Below are 20,243 nucleotides of genomic sequence, written 5' to 3' on the forward strand. Positions count from 1 at the left end.
ATATATATACACATATGTGTGTGTGTGTGCATATATATGGAATTCCATATATATATATATATATATATATATATATGGAATTTCACAGAAAATGGACTTCTCCAAAACATTCAAGACATTTAGGCAGGCCCAAATCTAAAATTAAAAAAAAAAAAATTAGCTTCTATCTTGGTTGAATCATTATTTTTTCTTATATCTGTTACTAGCAGCCAAATGTAGTTATTAGCTGATGGATCCGGAATTCAATTTCTTGGAAATCTGGCTTTTAGAAATATAATATATCGAACTACCCAATAGGAGTAGTAATTTAGCTTTGTAGGAATAGTTATCACTATAAATTACTGAGTTGTGTGTCTAGTAGAAGCCAGCTTTGTGGGCCATGAGTGGTATATGCTGCTAATCCAGGATTCTTTTCCTAGGTCACCTCTGGAATTTCATGTTGGCATTGCTGAAAAACCACACATGTGCATGCCTAGTGTGGTGCCCACTGAATTACTGACACTAGGGCTGTCCTGATGAAAGTGGCTTTCACCCTTGCTGTCACTTAAGAATCACAAAGCAGCCAAAGTTAATTTGCAACATGTAGTTTTCTGGTTTATAGATATACATTATTTTGCTGATTTTTAGCAAATCATATCAACCAAAAATAATTCTGAATTGTAGCATTTTTAAAACATTTACCAACTTTATTTTCTGATACGTGTCAAAGTTTGGGATATTTTTCTCAAAATGAGAAATGGAAAAGTTCTTGAATATTTATTTTTTAAAAATATATAACAATTTTGTTTTGATATAATTCACATACCATACAACTCACCCATTTAAAGTATACAATTCAATGGTTTTTAGAAAATCCAAAGGGTTGTGCAATTACTACTATCAATTTTAGAATACTTTTATCATTCCAAAAAGAAATTCTATACCCATGACCAGTCAATCCTCATTTCTTCGCAAACTCCTCCCCAGCTTTAGGTAATCACTAATCTACTCTCGGTCTCTATTGATTTGCATATTGTGAACATTTCTCATAAACGGAATCGTACATCATGTGGTCTTGTGACTGGATTCTCCTGTTCAGCATAATTTCTTCAAGTTTATCCGTGCCATAGCATGTACCAGTAGTTCACTCCCTTTTTATTGCTGAGCAGCATTTCATTGTAAGGATACACCACATTTGTCTATCCATTCATCAGCTGATGGATATTTGGGTTGTTATCCTTTTTTAATGTTCTGAAGAGTATGGTAGAACATTACTGTGTAAGTTTTTATGTGGAAATAAAGTTTTCATTTCTCTAAGGTATATACTTGGGAGTGGAATTGCTGGATCGTATGGTGACTTTATGCTTAACCTTTTAAGGAACTGCCAGATTTTCTTCCAAAGTAACTGCAACATTTAAAATTCTTCACCAGTTGTGTATGATGATTCTAACTATTCTACACTCTCTTCAACACTGGTTCTTATCTTTTTCTTTCCTTTTTTTTATTATAGACATTCCTAGTGAGCTTGACGTGGTTTCCCATTGTGGTTTTGGTTTGTAGCTCCCTGGTAGATGGTGATATGGAGTGTCTTCCCATGTGTTTAATGGTTATCTTCCTTGGAGAAGTGTCGATTCAGGTCCTTGGCTCATTTTAAAAATTGGGTATTAGTCTTTTTGTTATTGAGCTATAAGTGTTATTTATATATTCTAGACACAAGTTTCTTAACAGATATATGATTTGCTATTTTCCTCTTGCATTCTATGGATTGTCTTTTCATTTTCTTGATAGTGTCCATTGACACACAAAATATTTTAATTTGATTTAAGTCCAATATACCTTTTTTTTTTTTTTTTTTTTTTGTCAGTTGTGCTTTCGGTGTCATATCTAAGAAGGCTTTGCCTAGCCATGGTCATGAAGATTTATTGCTTTATTTCCTTCTAAGAGTTTTGTAGTTTAATTTTTACTTGTAGGTCTATAATCCATTTTGAGTTAACTTTTGTGCATAGTGTAAAGAAGGGGTCAAGTTTCACTCTCTTCCATATGGATATCCAGTTGTCCCAGCTCCATTTATTGTAAAGGCTATTTATTTCCCATTAAACTGTGTAGAACCTTACGGATGTGTGTGTGTGTGCTGGAGGGTAAAGGTAATTTTAGTTTAGTGTTATGAAAATGTAAACTATAGAGGAATTTTTTTAATGTTACTTTAGCTAAACAAATCTAAAACAGATATGTCAGAGCCCATGTCTATTTCCATTGAGGGTCAAAGAGTTACACAAATGGTAAATATACATTATGTTTTCTTATAGCTACTTTCCCTACAGATCCCAGAATAATTTGGGAGATATGCTTTAGCTGAAGGTTATCTGAATAAAATCTCTAAAAACCAATAGGATCACGTTTAACTCAATTGGTTTATATATGCCTGTATGTTTATAAAATCCTGAAAAGAAAATCTGTATTCATTTATGACAGGGATGCTTAATGAAGTCTACACAACCCATTTCTACATAATGAAATAGTATTCCATGTAAAGTTTACTTTCAGTTGTTCAGAAATGTTAAACTGACACAATATCAAAACTGACATTTCTTTACCTTTATTGGGATTTCTTGCCTTTAGACCCCTCGACTATGCTAGACAATATCCTGTTTTGGGATTGAGAAGACATTGTCCACATCTGCATTTCATTGAAGTAGCTGCCTTTTTGTTGCACACTTCTAGCTGCTTTCTTTTGCCTACTGGTGTTTAGTTATACTATGTTATAAAGACCACTTTATTTTCCTACTTTTTTTTTTTTTAACATCCAGTTTTCAGGATTTATTTTAGTGTAGAATTGAGTGCCCTGGTTTTGCCAGTTCTTGGCACTCAAGCCCCATGGAAAGTAAAAGCTCCAATCTCATTAGGGAAAACTGCACGGTAATCTGCAGACAGGGCGTCTAAACATCTTTATTTTGGCTTTTTAAACCTTTCTCAATCCTCGGGGCACTGCAGCACTTCCTAACTGCGGCAGCTTCGGGCAGGTGACTGACTCAAAGGCTGGGGTGGATTTTGCAGCCCTCCAGTAACTGGGCATGGAAGAATTAAAGAACAAAGCCCTGCGCTACTATAGCCAGAAAGATGCTTGACAGAAGCCAGCATGGTGGGAGTTCTGTGTCCCAAGGAAGACTTTTTAAAAGCATATTCAACCCAAATGTATAGTTTTATTCCTGTCATAAAGCCAGTTTACATTTACAGTCCACCACCAGAATTAATAGAGTCAGGAGTAATTGTACCTACCGTATAATGACTACACAGTACATAAAAGAAATCTTTGCTGATTATTGAATTGGCATAAAAACCCACAAACAAGAAAGGTCTTTATAACAGTATAGCTAAACATCAGTAACCAGCAAATGAAATCTTAGATTTAACAAGATTTAGATTTTCATTTTTTAAAAATTTCTTTTAACTGTACTATTTAAGAGTTTGTCCATTCTCCCAAGTGCACCGTCCAGTATTGCAGCCATGAGCCGCATTCAGCCACCGAGCGCTTGAACGTGACTGGTCCAAATCAAGATGTGTCCTGCATGAAAAAGCCACACTGGAGTTAAAGAACTTTGAGAAAATAAAAGAAGGTAAAATAGCTAGTGAGTAATTGTTACGTTGTATACACATTGAAATAATACTTTTGATATATTGGGTTAAATAAGGTATGTTATTAAAATTAATTTTACCTGTTTCTTCCTATTTTCTAAATGTAACTACTGAAAAATTTAAAAGTACATAGGCCGCTTACATTTGTGGCTTGCTTTATATTTTTGTTTATTTAGAGGCTAGGAGAGAATATTGGTGTAACTATGCTGCGGTTCAACCTGTATTTATTTTTGTCAGTTGTCGTAGTTCATTAGTCACTGGTTCAAAGTGTCTGATGTGGGTTCAAATACTTCTCCATGTATATTTTTGTTTGCTTCACCCCACTCTCGTGTTAAATAGTCTTTTTCCTCTCCTGGGAACCCCTTTCCCGCTTTGCCTGCTTGGCAAATTCTTCTTACCTTTTAATAGTCAGTTGAAGCATTATTTTCTCAGTAGTTTCTCTGAATTCCCTCATCCCACATCTGTGCCCCAAGTAGAAATAAACGCTCTGTGCTCTGGGATATGGCAGTACCTTGCCCAATATATGCCGAATGCCTACAATTGGCCGAGCGCAGGGATAGGCGGTGGAGGTATCCAAATGTGAACACTAGGGATGTCAGCCCTGTGCCCGTAGCACTTGCCCTCAGAGTGGGGCGCAGGCAGGTCAATCCCCAGGCATGAAATGGTGTGGAAAATGCTGTAGCAGGGGAGATTCAGGGAGCACGTCAGAAACATACCTCTCCCAGACTGCTTCTGTGCGGTGGATGAACATATTAGGCCTGCACTAAATGTATGTGGTCCCATAGAAACCCTTGGTTCATAAAAATACTCGTTTTAAAGTATATAAACTGAATGGCATTTTTTTTTTTTTTTTCCAAATCACGATTGGTTAAAATGAGAGTTGTCTTCAAAATACAAATTACTGGGGGGGTGTTGGGGGACTGGATGAAAAAGGTAACGGGATTACAAACTACAAATTGGCAGTTACAAAATAGTCGAGGGGATGTAAAGTACAGGGTAGGGAATACAGTCAATAATATTGTCATAGCTGTGTGTGGTGTCAGGTGGGTACTAGACTTACTGGGGGGATCATTTCATTAAGTTATAGAAATGTTTAGCCACTATGCTGTACACCTGAAATTAATATAATATTGAATGTCAACTGTAGTTGAAAAATAAAATAATAAAAAAATACAAATTACTGAATAGGCAATCTTATAGTATATGTATGCCCCAGTATCCTTGCAATGACTCTCCTAAGCCAGGAAATTTAGGTATTGATTTTTTAAAAACAAAGAACAACCAAATGGCTCCAATTAGCATGATTAAGTAAAAATGAATTCCAGAAAAGGTTTGCGCTTTACTTAACATTAATGCACCATCAAAAACAGTTCAGGATTTCAATGATCGGATATCTGTGGGGTTAAGAAAATAGATTAATAATAAGAGGTAAGTACTATTACTTTAAGTCATCTAACATATAACTGCGGACTTCTTAACACTACTGTTGGAGGGCAAGACAATTAAGTCTAACTTCAATTATTAGGAGGTTGTTTATCTACCAACCTCAATGATCCAAAACCCAGTTAAGGGGGGAAAAATGCTTTTCAAAGCAACATTTGAGCAGTCCAAATATTTATCCAAAGTTTATGCACTAAGGTTCACAGGCCTTACTTCTTGGTGAGCACAGTCCCTTATACAAAACCTATTTTTACTTTAGACTGAACTGTGAAAAGTGAGTCTATCTGGAGTCCCAGCCTGCACCAGACTAGAAGCTGCCAATCAGGAGAGGTGGGAAAGGTTTGAAGCAGGCATCCTGGCAACAGAGAAAGGACAGCAGATTGTTGGTTTAGTGAAGGGAGAGAGAGAGAAACTACAAAAGACAGAGATAATCACTAGGTCATTGTGTCCTGGAGTCCTTCAATGCAGCTATTGGTAACTTACATACCTCCTGGGAGCATCCCTAACACCTAGGAAGCAGCCGTTATATGGAATGGTAACTTGATATATTCGTTGAATCCACTACAACCTACTGCAATAAATACTTTAAATAAAATTAACCCTGAATTTTCAAGAAAAAGCCAAATGAAGTCCAATAAACTGCTTAAGAAAATAGAAACATTTATAATAGATTTTAGGAAAATCTTTGTATAACCGTTAAAAACAGTTTTTAAAAGAGTAAGTTTGACTCCTTGAAGGACCAAGCTCTAATTATGCTGATCATCACTTAATTGGAACAGTTTGTTTTGTGTCCACCCTGGGAAGATGATGCGTTATAGAACAGCAGACTTTATTACATTACCTGGAGCAGGTTTCAAACTGTAGTATATGCAAATAATAAGCTATCATCTGAGGTTTAAACTATATATGACTGCACAGTTGATTCATTAGGGTGATGCAAAATAATTATTCTAAAATGCACCATTACCATTAAGCAAAAATGTCCTACCATGTGCCCAGCACTGTGCAAGGCATTGGATTTATTAAGCATTCATTTAAAAAATTGCTTTCACTTTTATGATTGTGAAGGTATTCCCAAACTCTCATTCATATTTTTTAAGGTTAAATGAAAATATAAATGCACTACACAGCCATTATATAACAGGCATAAAACGCTGTTTTATGACTTGGATCGTTCTGTTTTCAAATGCTACGGAATTCGAAAGGCTCTGAAAGCCTCCATGCAAGAAGGGAGCGCCTCGTGGCTCGTGTGCTGGCGCAGAAGTGTCGAGTTTGACGCCGGCATGCCATTTCAGAGCTAAGGCGAGGCTGCGCGGCACTTGAGCGTTTTTGTATCCAGCACAGTTTCAGCAGCGGCGCTCGGCTCCCCCGAGGATGTTTTTTCACGGTGAGTTACTAAACGCCAGACGCTGGATTCAGAAAGAAACCTGACATCTGGGGAGGTGCCGAAGGGGTGTTAATAGATCTAGTCAGCTGTCTGGGGAGCGCTGAGGATAAGGTTTTATAACAGCAAACGCACGGACGGAGAAACGATGGTTTCGTGTGACTCCCCTCCCTGCGCTCCCCGCCTTCGCCAACCCGCGAGCCCCCCAGTTAGAGGCGGGCTCAGCGCGAGCGGCCGCAGGAAGCGCAGGCTCCCCCGCGCGGCCGCCCGCCCCGCGCCGCAGCCGCTCCTCTCGTTCCGGGACCCGGCCGGGGAGCTGCCGGGCGCCTTGCAGCCCGGCGCCTTTCGCCCTGTCTCGCGGGGTCAAGTGCTCCCGGGGGTGAGCGGGTTCGCGGACGGGCTGCGCCGGGGACTCCCGCGAGCGCGCCGCCGGGCTACCCCGCGCCCGCCCCCGCGCCCGGCCGAGCGGCGCCCCTCAGGTCCCCGCCGCACCGCCCGGCGCCCACTGCGTGCTGGGCGCGGGGCCCAAGTGGCCTGGAGTTAGTGCCCGTCCCCAAGATTAAAGCAGGACACGCAGCTCACGAGGTGGTGGAAGTTGGGGTGAGGGAACCAAGGGAACGCGTGCTGCGGGGTGAAACGGGAGGAGGGGACGCCCAGGGCGCCGGCACTCCGGGCGGGGGACCCTGGGCATCCCGGCCCCCAGGCTGTGCCCCCGAAGCGAGCCTCTGGCCTGTGCCGCCGGAACGCCGGCCGGGCCCCCGGAGGAGCTGTCCCGGCGCCTTGGGCGGTCGGGGGCGGCGGGACGGAGCCGGGAGCCCGGGGGGGGGCTCGGCGCTCGGAGCACCCCCCCCGCCCGCCGCGGCCCGCCCGCCGCCCCGGGGCCTGCAGCCCCCGCCCGGCCATCTGGAGCGCGGGCCGGGGGGAAACGGCGCGCAGAGGGGACCCCAGCTCGCTCGAGCCGCGGGGACCCGAGCGGCCGCCCGCGGCGCGGTGACAATGGGAGGAGGGGAAGAAAAGGGTTAAGAAACTTGGCTGAAGAGCCGAGCGGCGTGCGGCGGGGGAGGGACTGGGCCGCGGCCGCGGCGGAGGGAGGAGCGCGGCTCGGGCGGGCGGCGAGCGAGCGAGGCGCTCAAAGTCAGCCTCGCAGACATTGCAGCAGAGCCCCGAACTCGGGAGGCGGCCGAGGCGGCGGCGGCGAGGGACGACCCGGCCCCACGCCCGCCCGTGGCCTCGCGTCCGCCCTGCGCTGCGCTGCGCTCCGCTCCGCTCGGCCCCGCAGCGCCGCGGCCGCAGGGAAGACTCGCGGGCGCCGGGGGAGCCCGGGGCGCGGGCGCCTTCGCGGGGCGAGCCTGACGGAGCCCGGGGCGCGGAGCCGCGGCGGCCTCGGTGAGTGCGGCCGAGCGGGGTTCCGAGGGGCGGCCGGCGGCGCCGCCGGAAGCGGCCGGGCCCGCGGCCCGCGGCGTCGGCTTGGGCGGCAGGGCCGCGGGGGCGTCGGGGCGCGGAGCACGGGGCGGCGGGCGCGAGCGCGGACGGCGGGGTGGGCTCGGCGGCGGGGGCCGCGTCCGGGGAGCCCCGCCTCTCCCGCTGGCCCCGATCTCCCCGGGACCTCGCGGGGCCCGGGCGGCCGCGCCGGCAAGTTGTAGAGTTGGCCCCGGGCTCGCGGGCAGGTCCGCGCCGGTCCTGGGTCGGGGGGTGGCCGCCGTGTGTCCCGCGAGCCGGGGGCCGGGCTGGGTCGCGCCGCGCTCGGCCGCCCCCGGCCCCGCGTCCGGGGCGCTCGTCGCCGCGCGGCTCCGGGTCCCGCTGCCCGGGGCGTCCTGGGCGGCGCCGCTGCGCGCCTCCCGCCCGGTGCTCGCCCAGTTCCCGGCCGGGAAAGTGAGTGGGAAGAGGGACTGCGCCCGCGGCCCCCGCCCGAGCCCCGGGCCCCGCAGCCGGTGCTGGTCGTTCCCCTCCCGGGGCGAGGCTCCTGGGACCCGAGGCCCGGCCATCACTTCACCCGGAGCCAGAAGCCGGGCTCCGGTTCGGGGCGAGTCCCGGAGGCTTCCGGAGGCTGCCGTCTCCCTCCTGCATCTGTGTTCTCCCCGCTGCTAGGCAGTGTGGTGGTTCTGTGGAGGCTGTCCCTGCAGGTAGTCTGCAAATCCTACCATCCTTCCCAAAGTAGTTTCCAAATTTTGTTCGGTCTGAAGGAACAAAGGAATCGCCTGTGTCTGGGAGGCGAGCTAGCTGGGAGGCTGGGACACATGTTGATCGCTGAAGCATTACAGGAGTTTCTACCTTCTGGCTCGTTCAGGGACTTAATTGGGTTCTTAAGATAGTAAAAGTACAGATTGATAAGTACTTTTGAGTTTTTAAAATATTTTTTAACAGGGCGTTGTATTTTGGGGGAAAAAAAAAGAAATCAAGACGTTCCCAGCTACAAGGACTTTTCACTCAGTTGGTGGAACTGAGTTGGAGTTTGTCTCCACTAATGTAAATGATTAAATGTGAGACTGTTCGGGAAGAACTGTCTTTAGAGGGAGAGAGTTGGTCGTCAGGTGTCCAGAGTGAAAAGGCGATCGGGTTATGTATTATAAGTGCTTTATATCGTATACATGATGGGGGGGGGGGGCAGTTCGTGAAGCAAAGGGCTTTGGTAGTTTATTCTTTCAAGTTATGAATCGCATGGGACCTGCTTATTAGTGAATCACAGGTTTAGCAAGTGGCTGGCATCTTCCCGATGTGATTACTCAGTGTTTAATCACCAGCTTGCTGCCTTTGTGGAAGAGACACTGAAATAAGTGGACTTTTTAAACAAATGGTGCTTCAGCTGCCTGGCACCTCATGTGGGTTGCTGTAGTATGTTGAAATGTTTTTCAGCTCCGAAGTAACTTGCACTGGTTTTACCCAGCCATTTGGTAATGGGGATTGGGTTTAACTGGTTCAGAGGCTAGTGGCTTCGTGACCAATAGTAACTTTTCTCTAGTTCCTGGAGACAAAGAAGAAGGGTCAGCCAATGAAACGGCCACTACCCTGCAGGCTGCAGAATTGGCTCTAGTCTGTTTCATACATTCTCGGGGGGGAAAGACCTCTTTCCATACTTACCCCTTAAAGTGTCCTAGATGTGTGAGGGGAAACAAATTAAAAAATAAATATATAGTTGTCTTTACTCAAATGGGTTCTCTATAGTGCCTTTTAGGTAGTTGAAAACCAGATTTTACACCTATGGGAAGATTTGATTTAGACCCACTTCTTGGTCTCTGAACTATGCACAGCTTGGGTTTTATTAATTTAAACACCCTAAAATACTGTGAGTTCCCAATAAAGAAGTGTCCATAAAAGAAGCTAAAGGCTCTTCTGACTCTTGCAGTTTTAAGAGCAAAACATCATGATAAAAAATAACCTATACCACCACCTAGAGTCTGTTTGTTAGTTTATTGCTCCTGAAGTTTGCTTAAATTGACGTGTCTCTTGTGGTTCCAGTAGACCTAAAGAATGATTAAGAAGTGCTAACTTACAAAAGGCCATCCAAGGGAACAATTATTTGTGTAATAAATAGCAAGTGCCAATTTAAATTATCCCTGCTACCTTTAGAATAGAAAGTTATGACATATCAGGTTGAGTAGGCTGTTCTCCAAAAGATATTAATTCAGAAGAATTTAAAACCGGAATTTTCAGTTTGTGTCCCAAGGTAGCTCTGATTGCCTAAAGACGTCCTGCCTTGTTACCAGAGATTCAAGAAACCTTGAAGAATCTAAATCCCATTAGGACTCTGAGGTCCAGGTGAAACAAAAGCAATGAAAAAATAAAATATAAGGGAGTGTAAAAACTCCAAAAACTCTGGAAATTCAAAGATAAAAGAGAATGTAGACTACAGTAGAGTTATGGTTCAGAGATGTGAAAAAGTGAAATCAACGTGAAATAAAGTGGTAATCTATCTTGTTGGTAGTTTACACATAATAAAGCAATCCCTTAAGTGGGAGACCTTGGGAAGGCAGCCTTGTTGCCACGTGGCATATCATACTGTCCATGGAGGAAGTAATGTTTCTCTTTAAATGGTATAATAGGAGAAAAAGATGGCCCCCAAGATCTTTAATTAAATACCAGTTGAACAGAGAGAACTAGAGCACTGTATTAATTCTGTCAAACATCACTATTTTAGAACATTGAGGACAACTAAAAATGAATTAACTCATATCTGAACGCTGAGTTTTATGGAAAGTGACAGATGAGGCAAAATATGTCAATCTAATGGAATAAAGAGGGAGATAAGGAGATGTCATCCTTGGCTCTCTGGAAAGATTAGAAAGAAGGTTATTATTAATTGTACAGATTCCATTGCAAACCAGTACTAGAAGATGCTGGCACAGAAGTAATTTTAAACCAGAGTGGCTAAGGATATATGATGTTAAAGGAATTAGGTTTTTAATTTTAAAACTTTAAGATTGTAAGAAACTTAAAAGTGGTAACAGTTTTGTGTATCAGGTTAAAAGATAATTCTGCCCCAGATAAGTTCAGAACATCTCATTTTTATCAAGAAAATTTGTTTAATTTAAATTTTGATAGGTTCAGATTTGCTTTCCAAACTTTAGGATTCATTTTTAAAGCGTCGATTAACAGAGTAGGAGTTGTAGTTTATCTGTCTACGCTAAGCCTCTCTCTTTTTATTGCCCTCTCGCTCTCTTGTCTCCTTTTCTGAAATAAATAGCTTCTACGTCGTTGGATGTTTCTGCCCATAAAAACTGCCTTCTTCCTTTGTCGCTTCTGTTCTTGGCTGTGGTGGAGTGAAGGTTCTCTACTTGGGCTTTTTCTATATGCCAGTTCATGTGGCTAATCCACACTCAGCGTGGGTTTGCTTTTGTTTTAATAAATGATTTACTGTTACATGGATGAAAACTGGAGAAAAAGCATTTGCTCTTCTAACAGAGTCCTTTGTACCCATGTCTTCCAGCTGGAGAAATATTTTTATGAAAAGTAACTTTTACTATTGAAAAGTTGAACATTTTCAAAAGAATGGTTGGGGCGGGGGGCTTTAGGATAATGAGTTCCAAGCTGCGAATTGAATTGTTGAAGATGCATTTCCTTAAGTTGAAGTTTTTTGAAGGGACTGTGGGAGGTGGAGGGATGAACAAACTCATTCTGTAGTATTTAGATAACACAACAATCAGAGAAACATAACACCAGGATAGTCACTAAGACTCCAGAAGGAGAAAATCAGGCATGTCAGGCTATGGAGCAGGCCCACGGGATGGAACTGAGTGGTGTGTCCAGAGGGCGCAGTGAACAAAAAGTAAATGGAGGCGAGAGGTCTCGTTTCTGTACCGTTTGCATGTGATGCTGAAGCTGGGGTGTGCGTTGCTGGTCGTAAGGGCTTGCCTTTTCCGAGGGCAGCAGTATTACATAAATAGTGGTTGGTTGAGGGGGAGAAGTGACAGGTTTCCCATTTGTGTACTGTACACTTTGTTTTTGAATTTCTCTTAAATATATCTAAGGTAGAGGGTCAGTTTGATTGCCAGAATAGAACCAGGAGTTATAGTTTGGAAAGAAATGAATTTATATTAGATTTTTTTTTTTTAATTATTCTTTTTAAGATCTGGTGTTTTCCAAGGGTCTTATTTGAACATGGAAAACAGAGTGCGGAGGTTTGGGTGGCTAACTGGAGAACTCTTTCATAGGATATCTAACAGAAATAACTTGATGTAAATAATTACAGAAAGGGTGGTTATTTTTTTTTAGAATAAATAGAAGTATCGAGATAAGTAGGACCTTATACTAATTGCTGTCACTTATAGTACATACTCTGCATTGTGCACATTCAAATGGGTTCCGACACTATTTTGCAAATATTACAAATAAAGCACTGAAAAACTTGTAATATGTTAGGAACATGAGATAATTTTTTAAGATCATAAAACATTGAGAACAAGAATGAAGAAAATGTAAATGTGATACATTTTACCACTGTGTTAGGGCTTTGTTAAAACTAATATCTTGAACCATGTTGGAGATAACATTTAGTCTAGAACTCTAGGAGTAACATAATGAGAAGGAGATTTGAAGAATTTTGAGGACTGGCAACTCAGAAATGTAGGAAAAAGTCACTCTTTGGAGTTACGAAGTAAAAAGGACTCAGTATGTTTACTTAGTAGTAAGATATTTTTTTAAAGGCTGTAACAGATTTCAAGATAGATTGTTCTTGAAGGTAATGTTATAAATAATCACCTGTTAAAGAAATTATAATTCATCTGATTTGTTCTTTTGGTCAAAATAAATTTAAGAAGAACTCCAGAAGGTGCTGGTGATGTACATCCATCTATACAACCATTATCCCTCCCTCCCCACCTACCCTCCCTTCTTCCCTCCCTCCCTTTTTCTTTCAATAAATAGGGCTAGAGTTAAAAAACATTTTGTTAAGAAACTTGGAAATAGAATTGCTTCTCTCACAGGGTTAATAGTTATGTTTGAAATTCAAAGCTAGCGTGCGTGGTTCAGTGTCCCCAGAACATTTTTTAACTTGGTATACCTCAGGGAATAAAGTTCGAAATTAAAACCCATCTGCCTCTTTAGCTTTGTGTCATTTAGCAAAAATATCTTAAGGATGGAAGGAAGAGACCCTTATTTGCCTTAAATTCCAGGTCACTGTGTGACTAAGCCTAGTGTCTCAAGAAATCTTAAACTAGAAGCCTGCTGGGAATTTGAGTCATCAGCTTAAGATACCACTGGGATCAGGACAACTCTCATTGACCTAGTGTTGGTGTTGATTCAGAGCTTTGGTGGAAAGGATTCTTTCACCCTTGGACTTCTTAAGAAAGTCATTTTTTAGTCACCTGTTAAATAATAGTCAGGGCTAGTCCTTGTTTTCAAATCTATAATTTGCTAATGGGTTGAGAACAACTTAGAAAATAAGGAATTAGAAGCTTTTGTTAGTAGTGTGCTTTGATTGTTTTATGTTTATCTTTACCAGCTAAGATAGATAAGAGAAAAGCTTAAGCCACATTGTGGATAAGCTAGTTTCTTGTAGTTGTGTGCTTTTAATTGTTGAACTTGCCCATACTGTACATAACATGTTCACATGTTAAATATGTACTGCATTAAAAAAGTCAGATGATAATTTAGCCCTGCACTAGTAAGATCGGAAATTGCATTTATATTCAACCTTAAAATGAGAATAGTATTATAATTGTTCCGGTGATTTAATGACAATATAGATGAGAGAGCCTGACATGTAACAGGACACAATGAAAGTTTGAGAATTAGAAGTTCAGAATAAAAAGGGGACTTCTCTCTTGAGGAATCTGTCTAGAAATCGAGAGATAGGAAGTGTTTAAGGGATTACAACTGGTTTTTGAAAAGCAGTCTTGTAATACTAGTGGAAAAGAGACAAGGGAGGGACGGAGAACAGAAGAAGGTGGAGAGCAAGAAAAAGTATTTGAAAACATGTGAAACATCCCAGGTGGGGCATAGAAATATCCTCAAAATAAAATAGTCACAGTTTTGTTTTTCCCCCTAAAGGGAATATTTGCACAATGGGTCTTGTAGGCTCAAGCTTGAATTTTTTTGTTGTTGTTTTTTTGTGTGTTTTGTTACTCTTTACCCGAGGATGTTTTTTCCATTGTTTTTCAGAGAGACTGGAAGGGAGGGAGGGAGGAGGAGAGAGAGAAAAACATTGATGTGAGAGAGACACATCGATTGGTTGCCTTCAGCAGGTGCCCCAACCAGGGCAGGGAGAACCTGCAACCCAGGTACATGCCCTTGACCAGGAATCAAACCCGAGACCTAAGGGTCTAGAGCCAGCATTTTAACCACTGAGCCAAACCGGCCAGGGCTCAAGTTTGAATTTTAAAAAACACTTTTAGAGTATTTTTGTTTTGTTATCCCACACATACTTTTCTAGCTTAGATTCTGCTACTAAAAGAAGGTGTGGAACAGATAAAAGGGCTGTCATTTTATATCTCTGGGCAACATCTGTAGAATCTGTAGAACGGAGTTAGACTTGATTTCTAAATTCTGAAATTCTGACACTACATCAATATATGCTCTTGTTGACAGTGAGCAGTAAAGATTTCAAGCCTTTTGTTTTAAAAGGAGAGTAGAGATGATTGGATAAAAACTTGAAATATGAAAGAACTGTTTTAGCTACTTGCCTTTTCTTTTTTATTGGGATGAAGAGCAGGGAAAGGAAGTCTTTGGAGGCTGTTGCTTTGCACTGGCCACTTTACAGTTCCCTGGTGACATGTAGGTATCATTTTCTCTATTTTACAGATAAAGAAACTTAGTCTGAGAGATGCCCGAGTAACTAATTTCATTGATAACAATCTGCTTTTTCCTGAGAGCATGCCATCTTTTGAAGAGAAAACCAGTCTCTCTGATTTTTAGAAAGCCATCAAAAAAACCTGCTTCCAGTCTGGTAGCCACAGAACTCATGTAGCACAGACAGTCTGCCCAACTGGGATTCTCAGACCAGTCTCGCTGGGAAAGGGCATTTCCAATATATGATTCTGCAGCAGTTGAAGTTAGTGCCCAGAGAGCTGATGACCTGCTCCCTGGGCTTACTGGGGAAGTGTAGTCACCAAGGACAGCTAAGCAGTGCTAACCTCTGTGAAGCGTACCACAGAATTACCATCGTGCTCTGAAAGCAACTATGTTTCTTGATATAATTCATTAAAGTAGCTTGTCATGGTCTTAATCCAGGTATTCCCAAGGCTAATTATGTTTGTCCACTTCAGGGAGCAGTTGTAGCAAATTCAGAGCCTTGGCTCTTCCTGGCTGAAGTTAAACCTCCTGACTATTGCAGTTCTAAGCGTGATTTTTTTTTTATTGCCATATCTTCATCCACAATAATTTTAAAGACTATGCTATACTGATAAACTGGACTCTGCAATACAAAGAGGAAATTGATAGTGAGTTTGTGAATTTATCAGAGGGAAGCAGAAATAGAGAGATGAGTATTCGGCTTCATTTTGGGAGTAGACTATGGTGAGGAAAGAGATTTTTGAAATACAGAGGTGTGTAGCATATACTACCTTTAAAGTACACATCAGGCATGTTCTTTTATTGTTGCGGTAATGAGAAATGGAGTTATAAACCTCTCCACCTCTTTTTACTTGCCTCATTTAAAATTTATGGAATTTTGAACCCAAAAGAATCAAGCTGAGTGGTTTCCTCTACACTAAAAGGTATAGTCAAATTGAAACTGTATTGGACACACAAGGCTCCTATACATCATATTTTGTAGGGAGCTTTGAAATTTTGAAATACCAAGTAAATGTTGGATAAACAAAAGTGTTTGTATAAAAGCTGCATAGGACTGTTTTGCTACAATTTATTAAAATAATATATTATATCTAGCCAAATAAGAGAGAAACTGTTTTAGTGAACAGTCTGAGAGAAAATACATTTCTGGAGTTCAGCTATGTACTTGTATTATTTCCCTAACCCATTCATGCCTTTGAAAAAATTTAATTAAAATAGACAGTCTGTGTGAGGCCAGGGATTAAAGATGGAAGGTTTTATTCACCACCTGGTTCTTTCCCACTCTCCAGATGTTTGGTGTTACTGAGGCAAAACTCAAGCAATGAATGCATTGGCCACTTCTGTAGTGAACGCTCTTCTTACCTCTCTTGGTAATCCATCCATCATTGACCTGAATCACCACCACGTTTTTTTTTTCTTTTTTTCAAACTTTTATACACATGTATATACATATATATATACACACACACACACACATATATTTGCTTGGGCTTTCACAAATTGAAGTAATTTCATAGCTCCTTAGGTTTTCAGGTTGGAGGGAATTGGATGCGGATGCTTGGGCTTAAGCGTACTGTCCTGGGGGTACCTTGTTCTACTTCCCCGTCGTCAAATTTTAAGCTTTAGAGACATCTTGCTTAACAGAAAAGCATGTGGCGCAAGTAGTTGGTGTCGACTGTAAACTAAATAGTGATAAATGCTACTGTTCCCTGTTTTTCCTTCTCAGTTTCTCACTTACCCCTTTTTAATTTGTCAAGGGTGTCCTTGTGCTACAATGGGGTAAATGATTACTTATTTTCTACATTTTTGTGATTGTTGGTAATTTAAAAATTTTAAAACATTTATTGCCTACATTTTATACAGGAAGAAATTGAGCCCCTAAGAATTTACCAAAATTTTAAACTCATACAGCTAGCAGTTGGGTAAATGCAGGATAAAGAAACCAAATCTTGATTTATTTCACACTTCTTTGGTTTTGCTAAATTGATCTTAGGAAGGGGCTTGTGTCCCAGCTGTTAATGGGAAGCTAATAACCGTTGGTAATGGATCCCGAGGTAAACTCCAAGCAAATACCAAGAATAGCCAGACAGGCGGGGTCTTCTTGAGAAGGAGAGTGAGAAAAGGCCAACTATGTCACCCTAGTTTTTGTAGCCTGTTTTCTTCTCATTCTGTTAAAACATGGTTTTCAGAACAGCCTTATGATTCATTTGATATTCTGGTACTTGGAATGGACTTTCTCGGCTGAGAATTGAAAAAGAAATTTTACAGTGCAGGTGTGCATCTGTTCATCAGCTTTGGTTCTACATGTATATACATTTACAGTTCTGTTTAAAAAATCAGTAGGGCAGGGGAACTTCTTTGTGTAGATTAACAGAGTAGTGTGATGAGAACGCTCACAGGCCCGCTCTCCTAATTACTGAAGAGGAATGTCCTGAAACCATTTGTGGAGGTGACTGGGTCTGTTGATTTAATTAGGAACATAATGCAAAGCCTGTGGACCCCATTGCCATATTCTCCTGGGCAGAGGTAGCAAGATGAGGGCAGTGCGTGGACCATTGCTGATAATGTGCCCTGGATCCCCCTACCTCCAGGCCCAACCCCTCTAGAAAGAAAGGGAGAGAAGAAACCTGATGGTAGCTGTTTATGTGGGCCACAGAGGGACCACATTGCTCACCTTGGTGAAGCAACGGGAAAGGAGTATTCTCACTCCTGGGACAGAGGGAGAGCGTGTGCATGCTCAGCACAGCCCCCAAGTCCCTAACACCGTCAGACTCGTCTCATGGTTCTCCATACCCCTCACTGAACTGTCTCACTTGCTTAGTGCAATGCCTGTCTTCCTCAATAGAGGGGAAGCCCCATGAGCAGGAGCATACTGGTCATCAGTGTGCTGGTGCTGCAGTTGCCTGGCTCATAGGAGGCTGCTGTAAACATTTGTTGAATTGCACTGTACCAGTGCTGGCTCTTGGTAAAATCTGGATTTGGGGGAAAGGGGCCAGGAAAGGAGCCTTTATGAATTTGTATATGATAGTTGCTAATTATTATGTATAACTTGTGCTTAATAGCTGATGTTCTACATTTTTTTCCCTTAGTCTATTTAAATTAGGACTTCTAAAAGGAATAATATTTCTTCCTTAAAATGTATCATCTTTTTCCAGGCATATTAATTATGAAGGGAAAACGGAAACTAACTGTTGGTGACAGTATAATTACTTGGCACTTAAGATTGTTTTGTAATGCTAAGTTTCTTTAAAAGTACTCAGTTTACAATATATTTGAAAACATGTTCAGCAGAATCTTAGGGGGCAACATTTTTTTTAAGGAAATGAAACAGAATATTTCTAGAGCCTTATAGGCAGGTTCCTGAGTCCCTTCAGTAGTCATAGAACCCACCAGCCTGGCACATTTAATGGCATTGGATTTGACTAGTTGGGAAGAGGAGGCATCTCAGATCTCATGTCTAGAGTAAATTTTGGCATCGATAATCTTAAAAGTTAGAGGTTATCAAGAAGGACTTGATTCAAGCCAATAAGTTAGGATTTGTTCTTTTCTAGAGGTGAATTTTCTGATGGTTAGAGCACTGTCATGTTCAACTAGATTAATAATGCTGAGGCAGAAGAGAAAATTATTTTAAAATGGATCTCAGAAATTTCTAGACTAGCAGTTAATTTTCACATGCTAAAGAAAATGTATTGATTATCTGGGATTATATACTTACAGCATTGAAATTTAACAAATGCTCTTAAAATAACTTTAACCTAGGTTCTTGCTTTGTGAAGACACAGTTTTTTACTAAACTTTATGTTTGTGTGGAAGTGGATGTCTTTTATAAACAGGAAAATCATCTCATGGTTCATATATTTTTCTATGTAGTCACATGCTTATAAATCATAGCTGAAGAAGATATGCAGACTAATGGGCTGTTGTCCACAGTAAAGAGTAAAAAATTAGCACACTTACTATTTATGTGCCTTTTCCTTTCATTTCTCTGCCAGTCAGTATGTCATAGAGCGCATCAGTTCTGTACATTAGTATGAACTTTTCACTGCTGGGTTCCTCAGAGACCCAAACTTAATTCCTATTTTCATGAACTGACTCTTATAATTATAAGGCATGATATCTCATTTAAGTTAGCTTTATTTGCCAATGCAGTAAAAAGGGCACATGAGACTAAATCATTAGTTTGCTGCTACAAGTGTGTGTTATCGTTTTGACTGCTCATCCATCCATGTGTTTTAAATATTATACATCTTTGTGTATATTCCTCCAAGAGATGCTTTCCTTTGAAGGCATTATTCTAATAGCATGAACACATTCACTTTGAGTTTTAAACACGTGTACTACCTTCTCTTTTTACCCCTTAAATAGTAGTAAATTCTGTCAGTGAAATTGTTCATCGTCTTAGCACAATTCTGAATGGTACTTCTTTTGAAAACTATTATCTGTTCCATTTTATAATGGCATTAATGTGTATGGTTCCAGGTTGCTAGAGGCAAAAATAACAATACTTGTTAATATTTGAAAATAGGCAAAAATGGGCCATTGGGTGAACAGTGAAATTAAAACCTGACTTTCAATCTTTTGAAAAATCTAAAATTGATATGCATTTCCTTACATGAGTTATAAATAGAAATCCAAATTTTATGTTATTGACCTTTAAATTATACAGAGAGTAGTAAAATTTTATCTGTTTTATGAAGTGGAAAGAGAATAGCACACATTACTATATATTAAAACAAAAATACTCCCGTGACGATAACTTGTTAGTTTGCACTACATTTCATTTCATTTTGCAGTGAATTTTAAAGTTTTGTTTTCATTTTTATTTTTTAGACTTCTGGTAAATGTGAACAACAATCCATATACATACAGGTGTACAAATAAATTTTTAAAGGTACCCAGTTGTGAATTTGTCCTTTGGGGTTAAGTAGCAAGTTGTAATTGCTTTCTGGATCTTAAGTCATTTGCCCTCTTAAATACTTAAATGAAGTATCAGGAAAGAAAAGAAAAAGGTATTCATGCCTTTGTAAGTGTTGCAGAATTTAGCAGTTCTAAATGACCATTACTACTTTTAAAAAGAAAAAAAAGAAGTGAGGAGCTAGAAAGTTTTGGTGTGGGGAGGAAAGGAAAAGTTACTTCTAAACTCTGTTGATATGCCCATTTATTTTGCTTTAGGCCTGTTTGTGTGGTGTAGTATAGAAGGTGGCGAAATGAAATGATTTGTGGTGAAAACAGTATCCTTAACACACTGCTGAGTAGTTTAACTATTAATCAGCGATACCATGGAGAATAAAAAATTAGAGCTAGAGATTAGATAGATTTCAGTGAGGCTCCTCCTATGCCAGGAAATGGGCAAGTCATTTAATATTTTGGGGCTTCCGTTTGTAAATTAAAGGGGGTGGACTGGATTGATCATTTGGTTCTCTACTCTAGACTCTGTAAGAATCAGTATCACTTCAAAAGTGAGGTTTTACTGTCGTGTGCATTGAGTAGCAAGGTGCATAGTACTAAGGGCTGGGAGGATGTCCCTTATGATTTTTTGAGCTTGGCACTTAATATTTTACAGCAAAGTTTTTAGTTTAGC

At 41.3% G+C, this 20,243-nt stretch overlaps 1 protein-coding gene across 3 annotated transcripts in view; it reads left to right on the top strand.

Moving 5' to 3' along the window:
- Positions 1–6,928: 6,928 nt before the first annotated feature.
- NRIP1 (nuclear receptor interacting protein 1) overlaps positions 6,929–20,243 on the top strand; it is a 90,477-nt gene continuing 77,162 nt past the window's right edge. The window contains exon 1 of one of the 3 annotated variants that reach the window (XM_087818094.1): positions 6,929–7,021. The gene's annotated coding sequence lies outside the window, so the exon portion shown is untranslated. Of the gene's footprint in view, positions 7,037–7,751; positions 7,823–20,243 lie in introns of those variants that run through there. The other 2 variants (XM_087818093.1, XM_087818092.1) reach the window with 2 other exon arrangements.

The sequence above is a fragment of the Miniopterus natalensis genome, chromosome 6 (genome assembly GCF_054644295.1).
Source record: "Miniopterus natalensis isolate mMinNat1 chromosome 6, mMinNat1.hap1, whole genome shotgun sequence".
NCBI lineage: Eukaryota > Metazoa > Chordata > Mammalia > Chiroptera > Miniopteridae > Miniopterus > Miniopterus natalensis.